Source organism: Scyliorhinus torazame, chromosome 4 (assembly GCF_047496885.1).
Source record: "Scyliorhinus torazame isolate Kashiwa2021f chromosome 4, sScyTor2.1, whole genome shotgun sequence".
Taxonomy (NCBI): Eukaryota; Metazoa; Chordata; class Chondrichthyes; order Carcharhiniformes; family Scyliorhinidae; genus Scyliorhinus; species Scyliorhinus torazame.
The window spans coordinates 303,900,968-303,908,467 of record NC_092710.1 but is presented as its reverse complement, the minus strand read 5'-3'; the positions used below and the strand labels follow the sequence as shown (position 1 = coordinate 303,908,467).

The 7,500-nt window shown below is 57.2% G+C and overlaps 7 non-coding genes and 2 pseudogenes across 7 annotated transcripts; all 9 read left to right on the top strand.

The window, feature by feature from the left end:
• Window positions 1–560: 560 nt before the first annotated feature.
• Window positions 561–679, top strand: LOC140415331 (5S ribosomal RNA). Its single transcript, XR_011944443.1, has one exon. It is a non-coding gene; the product is annotated as a 5S ribosomal RNA (ribosomal RNA).
• A 690-nt stretch (window positions 680–1,369) lies between these two features.
• LOC140412206 (5S ribosomal RNA) lies at window positions 1,370–1,488 on the top strand. Its single transcript, XR_011941408.1, has one exon. It is a non-coding gene; the product is annotated as a 5S ribosomal RNA (ribosomal RNA).
• A 696-nt stretch (window positions 1,489–2,184) lies between these two features.
• Window positions 2,185–2,303, top strand: LOC140414448 (5S ribosomal RNA). Its single transcript, XR_011943581.1, has one exon. It is a non-coding gene; the product is annotated as a 5S ribosomal RNA (ribosomal RNA).
• Window positions 2,304–2,999: 696 nt separating this feature from the next.
• Window positions 3,000–3,118, top strand: LOC140411819 (5S ribosomal RNA). The gene has a single exon (XR_011941032.1). It is a non-coding gene; the product is annotated as a 5S ribosomal RNA (ribosomal RNA).
• A 690-nt stretch (window positions 3,119–3,808) lies between these two features.
• Window positions 3,809–3,927, top strand: LOC140411818 (5S ribosomal RNA). The gene has a single exon (XR_011941031.1). It is a non-coding gene; the product is annotated as a 5S ribosomal RNA (ribosomal RNA).
• Window positions 3,928–4,617: 690 nt separating this feature from the next.
• Window positions 4,618–4,736, top strand: LOC140414749 (5S ribosomal RNA). Its single transcript, XR_011943882.1, has one exon. It is a non-coding gene; the product is annotated as a 5S ribosomal RNA (ribosomal RNA).
• Window positions 4,737–5,426: 690 nt separating this feature from the next.
• LOC140415461 (5S ribosomal RNA) lies at window positions 5,427–5,565 on the top strand (annotated as a pseudogene).
• A 696-nt stretch (window positions 5,566–6,261) lies between these two features.
• LOC140415490 (5S ribosomal RNA) lies at window positions 6,262–6,380 on the top strand. Its single transcript, XR_011944591.1, has one exon. It is a non-coding gene; the product is annotated as a 5S ribosomal RNA (ribosomal RNA).
• Window positions 6,381–7,076: 696 nt separating this feature from the next.
• LOC140415565 (5S ribosomal RNA) lies at window positions 7,077–7,185 on the top strand (annotated as a pseudogene).
• Window positions 7,186–7,500: the final 315 nt, after the last annotated feature.

Here is a 7,500-nt window from a genome sequence, read left to right as displayed (position 1 = left end):
GCCATTCAGCTGCTGCAGCTTTGCCGGGCCTTTGCAACGCAGCACGGTTGTGTGCCTTGGCGTGCTGTACTTTGATGGGCACGCCAGCTGGCCCGTGTGGCCACAAGCCAGTGTGTCGGCAGGACGTTCTGTCTCCTAGCCTGAAGGCGCCGCATGAATGCAAGTTGTGGCATTGGGGCTGGTGTGGAAAGCGAAGGAAGAGAGAGCTGGCTTGCATTGCCTGCCTGACCCTTGTGCTGGCTGTGCTGAGAGAAGTGCGCAGCGTTGCAATGTGGAAAGGCAGCAGCGTGCAGGCGGCAGGCTGGTGTGAGGTGGGCGGGGCTTGCAGTTTTCCTTGGGGGAGGTGGAGAAGAAAAAAAGAGAGCTAGGTGGGGACGGCATGAAGGGGAGCGAGTATCAGGCATATAGGCTAGAATTAGCAGGAGAAGGAGAGAAAGAGGAGGAGAAAGAGAAGTAGAAGTAGAAAAAGAGAGAGAAAAAATTGAAAACAACCGGAAAGAAGAAGTGGCGAGGGTGCTAGCGTGGCCGGCTTGAATAGGCAAGAAGACGGTGGTGCAGATCCCTACGGCCATACTAGTCTGAAAACGCCCGATCTCGTCAGATCTCGGAAGCTAAGCAGACTCACGCCTGGTTAGTACTTGGATGGGAGACCGCCTGGGAATACCAGGTGCAGTAGGCTTTTGCGGCCAGCAGAGACTGCTCACGCCAAGCACTCTCCACACCAGAGGCAGGCCAACCTTTTGCTGCTCTCTGCGTCCTCGCCATTCCTCCCAACACTTGCCTGCGGGCTCAACTCAGGCAGGCGGCTTGGTCGGGCCATTCAGCTGCTGCAGCTTTGCCGGGCCTTTGCAACGCAGCACGGTTGGGTGCCTTGGCGTGCTGTACTTTGATGGGCACGCCAGCTGGCCCGTGTGGCCACAAGCCAGTGTGTCGGCAGGACGTTCTGTCTCCTAGCCTGAAGGCGCCGCATGAATGCAAGTTGTGGCATTGGGGCTGGTGTGGAAAGCGAAGGAAGAGAGAGCTGGCTTGCATTGCCTGCCTGACCCTTGTGCTGGCTGTGCTGAGAGAAGTGCGCAGCGTTGCAATGTGGAAAGGCAGCAGCGTGCAGGCGGCAGGCTGGTGTGAGGTGGGCGGGGCTTGCAGTTTTCCTTGGGGGAGGTGGAGAAGAAAAAAAGAGAGCTAGCTGGGGACGGCATGAAGGGGAGCGAGTATCAGGCATATAGGCTAGAATTAGCAGGAGAAGGAGAGAAAGAGGAGGAGAAGTAGAAGTAGAAAAAGAGAGAGAAAAAATTGAAAACAACCGGAAAGAAGAAGTGGCGAGGGTGCTAGGGTGGCCGGCTTGAATAGGCAAGAAGACGGTGCTGTAGATGCCTACGGCCATACTAGTCTGTAAACGCCCGATCTCATCTGATCTCGGAAGCTAAGCAGACTCAGGCCTGGTTAGTACTTGGATGGGAGACCGCCTGGGAATACCAGGTGCAGTAGGCTTTTGCGGCCAGCAGAGACTGCTCACGCCAAGCACTCTCCACACCAGAGGCAGGCCAACCTTTTGCTGCTCTCTGCGTCCTCGCCATTCCTCCCAACACTTGCCTGCGGGCTCAACTCAGGCAGGCGGCTTGGTCGGGCCATTCAGCTGCTGCAGCTTTGCCGGGCCTTTGCAACGCAGCACGGTTGGGTGCCTTGGCGTGCTGTACTTTGATGGGCACGCCAGCTGGCCCGTGTGGCCACAAGCCAGTGTGTCGGCAGGACGTTCTGTCTCCTAGCCTGAAGGCGCCGCATGAATGCAAGTTGTGGCATTGGGGCTGGTGTGGAAAGCGAAGATAGAGAGAGCTGGCTTGCATTGCCTGCCTGACCCGTGTGCTGGCTGTGCTGAGAGAAGTGCGCAGCGTTGCAATGTGGAAAGGCAGCAGCGTGCAGGCGGCAGGCTGGTGTGAGGTGGGCGGGGCTTGCAGTTTTCCTTGGGGGAGGTGGCGAAGAAAAAAAGAGAGCTAGCTGGGGACGGCATGAAGGGGAGCGAGTATCAGGCATATAGGCTAGAATTAGCAGGAGAAGGAGAGAAAGAGGAGGAGAAGTAGAAGTAGAAGTAGAAAAAGAGAGAGAAAAAATTGAAAACAACCGGAAAGAAGAAGTGGCGAGGGTGCTAGCGTGGCCGGCTTGAATAGGCAAGAAGACGGTGGTGCAGATGCCTACGGCCATACTAGTCTGAAAACGCCCGATCTCGTCTGATCTCGGAAGCTCAGCAGACTCAGGCCTGGTTAGTACTTGGATGGGAGACCGCCTGGGAATACCAGGTGCAGTAGGCTTTTGCGGCCAGCAGAGACTGCTCACGCCAAGCGCTCTCCACACCAGAGGCAGGCCAACCTTTTGCTGCTCTCTGCGTCCTCGCCATTCCTCCCAACACTTGCCTGCGGGCTCAACTCAGGCAGGCGGCTTGGTCGGGCCATTCAGCTGCTGCAGCTTTGCCGGGCCTTTGCAACGCAGCACGGTTGGGTGCCTTGTCGTGCTGTACTTTGATGGGCACGCCAGCTGGCCCGTGTGGCCACAAGCCAGTGTGTCGGCAGGACGTTCTCTCTCCTAGCCTGAAGGCGCCGCATGAATGCACGTTGTGGCATTGGGGCTGGTGTGGAAAGCGAAGGAAGAGAGAGCTGGCTTGCATTGCCTGCCTGACCCTTGTGCTGGCTGTGCTGAGAGAAGTGCGCAGCGTTGCAATGTGGAAAGGCAGCAGCGTGCAGGCGGCAGGCTGGTGTGAGGTGGGCGGGGCTTGCAGTTTTCCTTGGGGGAGGTGGAGAAGAAAAAAAGAGAGCTAGCTGGGGACGGCATGAAGGGGAGCGAGTATCAGGCATATTGGCTAGAATTAGCAGGAGAAGGAGAGAAAGAGGAGGAGAAGTAGAAGTAGAAGTAGAAAAAGAGAGAGAAAAAATTGAAAACAACCGGAAAGAAGAAGTGGCGAGGGTGCTAGCGTGGCCGGCTTGAATAGGCAAGAAGACGGTGGTACAGATGCCTACGGCCATACTAGTCTGAAAACGCCCGATCTCGTCTGATCTCGGAAGCTAAGCAGACTCAGGCCTGGTTAGTACTTGGATGGGAGACCGCCTGGGAATACCAGGTGCAGTAGGCTTTTGCGGCCAGCAGAGACTGCTCACGCCAAGCACTCTCCACACCAGAGGCAGGCCAACCTTTTGCTGCTCTCTGCGTCCTCGCCATTCCTCCCAACACTTGCCAGCGGGCTCAACTCAGGCAGGCGGCTTGGTCGGGCCATTCAGCTGCTGCAGCTTTGCCGGGCCTTTGCAACGCAGCACGGTTGGGTGCCTTGGCGTGCTGTACTTTGATGGGCACGCCAGCTGGCCCGTGTGGCCACAAGCCAGTGTGTCGGCAGGACGTTCTGTCTCCTAGCCTGAAGGCGCCGCATGAATGCAAGTTGTGGCATTGGGGCTGGGGTGGAAAGCGAAGGAAGAGAGAGCTGGCTTGCATTGCCTGCCTGACCCTTGTGCTGGCTGTGCTGAGAGAAGTGCGCAGCGTTGCAATGTGGAAAGGCAGCAGCGTGCAGGCGGCAGGCTGGTGTGAGGTGGGCGGGGCTTGCAGTTTTCCTTGGGGGAGGTGGAGAAGAAAAAAAGAGAGCTAGGTGGGGACGGCATGAAGGGGAGCGAGTATCAGGCATATAGGCTAGAATTAGCAGGAGAAGGAGAGAAAGAGGAGGAGAAGTAGAAGTAGAAAAAGAGAGAGAAAAAATTGAAAACAACCGGAAAGAAGAAGTGGCGAGGGTGCTAGCGTGGCCGGCTTGAATAGGCAAGAAGACGGTGGCGCAGATGCCTACGGCCATACTAGTCTGAAAACGCCCGATCTCGTCTGATCTCGGAAGCTAAGCAGACTCAGGCCTGGTTAGTACTTGGATGGGAGACCGCCTGGGAATACCAGGTGCAGTAGGCTTTTGCGGCCAGCAGAGACTGCTCACGCCAAGCACTCTCCACACCAGAGGCAGGCCAACCTTTTGCTGCTCTCTGCGTCCTCGCCATTCCTCCCAACACTTGCCTGCGGGCTCAACTCAGGCAGGTGGCTTGGTCGGGCCATTCAGCTGCTGCAGCTTTGCCGGGCCTTTGCAACGCAGCACGGTTGGGTGCCTTGGCGTGCTGTACTTTGATGGGCACGCCAGCTGGCCCGTGTGGCCACAAGCCAGTGTGTCGGCAGGACGTTCTGTCTCCTAGCCTGAAGGCGCCGCATGAATGCAAGTTGTGGCATTGGGGCTGGTGTGGAAAGCGAAGGAAGAGAGAGCTGGCTTGCATTGCCTGCCTGACCCTTGTGCTGGCTGTGCTGAGAGAAGTGCGCAGCGTTGCAATGTGGAAAGGCAGCAGCGTGCAGGCGGCTGGCTGGTGTGAGGTGGGCGGGGCTTGCAGTTTTCCTTGGGGGAGGTGGAGAAGAAAAAAAGAGAGCTAGCTGGGGATGGCATGAAGGGGAGCGAGTATCAGGCATATAGGCTAGAATTAGCAGGAGAAGGAGAGAAAGAGGAGGAGAAGTAGAAGTAGAAAAAGAGAGAGAAAAAATTGAAAACAACCGGAAAGAAGAAGTGGCGAGGGTGCTAGGGTGGCCGGCTTGAATAGGCAAGAAGACGGTGGTGCAGATGCCTACGGCCATACTAGTCTGAAAACGCCCGATCTCGTCTGATCTCGGAAGCTAAGCAGATTCAGGCCTGGTTAGTACTTGGATGGGAGACCGCCTGGGAATACCAGGTGCAGTCGGCTTTTGCGGCCAGCAGAGACTGCTCACGCCAAGCACTCTCCACACCAGAGGCAGGCCAACCTTTTGCTGCTCTCTGCGTCCTCGCCATTCCTCCCAACACTTGCCTGCGGGCTCAACTCAGGCAGGCGGCTTGGTCGGGCCATTCAGCTGCTGCAGCTTTGCCGGGCCTTTGCAACGCAGCACGGTTGGGTGCCTTGGCGTGCTGTACTTTGATGGGCACGCCAGCTGGCCCGTGTGGCCACAAGCCAGTGTGTCGGCAGGACGTTCTCTCTCCTAGCCTGAAGGCGCCGCATGAATGCAAGTTGTGGCATTGGGGCTGGTGTGGAAAGCGAAGGAAGAGAGAGCTGGCTTGCATTGCCTGCCTGACCCTTGTGCTGGCTGTGCTGAGAGAAGTGCGCAGCGTTGCAATGTGGAAAGGCAGCAGCGTGCAGGCGGCAGGCTGGTGTGAGGTGGGCGGGGCTTGCAGTTTTCCTTGGGGGAGGTGGAGAAGAAAAAAAGAGAGCTAGCTGGGGAAGGCATGAAGGGGAGCGAGTATCAGGCATATAGGCTAGAATTAGCAGGAGAAGGAGAGAAAGAGGAGGAGAAGTAGAAGTAGAAAAAGAGAGAGAAAAAATTGAAAACAACCGGAAAGAAGAAGTGGCGAGGGTGCTAGCGTGGCCAGCTTGAATAGGCAAGAAGACGGTGCTGCAGATGCCGACGGCCATACTAGTCTGTAAACGCCCGATCTCATCTGTAAACGCCCGATCTCATCTGATCTCGGAAGCTAAGCAGACTCAGGCCTGGTTAGTACTTGGATGGGAGACCGCCTGGGAATACCAGGTGCAGTAGGCTTTTGCGGCCAGCAGAGACTGCTCACGCCAAGCACTCTCCACACCAGAGGCAGGCCAACCTTTTGCTGCTCTCTGCGTCCTCGCCATTCCTCCCAACACTTGCCTGCGGGCTCAACTCAGGCAGGCGGCTTGGTCGGGCCATTCAGCTGCTGCAGCTTTGCCGGGCCTTTGCAACGCAGCACGGTTGGGTGCCTTGGCGTGCTGTACTTTGATGGGCACGCCAGCTGGCCCGTGTGGCCACAAGCCAGTGTGTCGGCAGGACGTTCTGTCTCCTAGCCTGAAGGCGCCGCATGAATGCAAGTTGTGGCATTGGGGCTGGTGTGGAAAGCGAAGGAAGAGAGAGCTGGCTTGCATTGCCTGCCTGACCCTTGTGCTGGCTGTGCTGAGAGAAGTGCGCAGCGTTGCAATGTGGAAAGGCAGCAGCGTGCAGGCGGCAGGCTGGTGTGAGGTGGGCGGGGCTTGCAGTTTTCCTTGGTGGAGGTGGCGAAGAAAAAAAGAGAGCTAGCTGGGGACGGCATGAAGGGGAGCGAGTATCAGGCATATAGGCTAGAATTAGCAGTTGAAGGAGAGAAAGAGGAGGAGAAGTAGAAGTAGAAGTAGAAAAAGAGAGAGAAAAAATTGAAAACAACCGGAAAGAAGAAGTGGCGAGGGTGCTAGCGTGGCCGGCTTGAATAGGCAAGAAGACGGTGGTGCAGATGCCTACGGCCATACTAGTCTGAAAACGCCCGATCTCGTCTGATCTCTGAAGCTCGGCAGACTCAGGCCTGGTTAGTACTTGGATGGGAGACCGCCTGGGAATACCAGGTGCAGTAGGCTTTTGCGGCCAGCAGAGACTGCTCACGCCAAGCGCTCTCCACACCAGAGGCAGGCCAACCTTTTGCTGCTCTCTGCGTCCTCGCCATTCCTCCCAACACTTGCCTGCGGGCTCAACTCAGGCAGGCGGCTTGGTCGGGCCATTCAGCTGCTGCAGCTTTGCCGGGCCTTTGCAACGCAGCACGGTTGGGTGCCTTGGCGTGCTGTACTTTGATGGGCACGCCAGCTGGCCCGTGTGGCCACAAGCCAGTGTGTCGGCAGGACGTTCTGTCTCCTAGCCTGAAGGCGCCGCATGAATGCACGTTGTGGCATTGGGGCTGGGGTGGAAAGCGAAGGAAGAGAGAGCTGGCTTGCATTGCCTGCCTGACCCTTGTGCTGGCTGTGCTGAGAGAAGTGCGCAGCGTTGCAATGTGGAAAGGCAGCAGCGTGCAGGTGGCAGGCTGGTGTGAGGTGGGCGGTGCTTGCAGTTTTCCTTGGGGGAGGTGGAGAAGAAAAAAAGAGAGCTAGCTGGGGACGGCAGGAAGGGGAGCGAGTATCAGGCATATAGGCTAGAATTAGCAGGAGAAGGAGAGAAAGAGGAGGAGAAGTAGAAGTAGAAGTAGAAAAAGAGAGAGAAAAAATTGAAAACAACCGGAAAGAAGAAGTGGCGAGGGTGCTAGGGTGGCCAGCTTGAATAGGCGAGAAGACGGTGGTGCAGATGCCTACGGCCATACTAGTCTGAAAACGCCTGATCTCGGAAGCTAAGCAGACTCAGGCCTGGTTAGTACTTGGATGGGAGACCGCCTGGGAATACCAGGTGCAGTAGGCTTTTGCGGCCAGCAGAGACTGCTCACGCCAAGCACTCTCCACACCAGAGGCAGGCCAACCTTTTGCTGCTCTCTGCGTCCTCGCCATTCCTCCCAACACTTGCCTGCGGGCTCAACTCAGGCAGGCGGCTTGGTCGGGCCATTCAGCTGCTGCAGCTTTGCCGGGCCTTTGCAACGCAGCACGGTTGGGTGCCTTGGCGTGCTGTACTTTGATGGGCACGCCAGCTGGCCCGTGTGGCCACAAGCCAGTGTGTCGGCAGGACGTTTTGTCTCCTAGCCTGAAGGCGCCGCATGAATGCAAGTTGTGGCATTGGGGC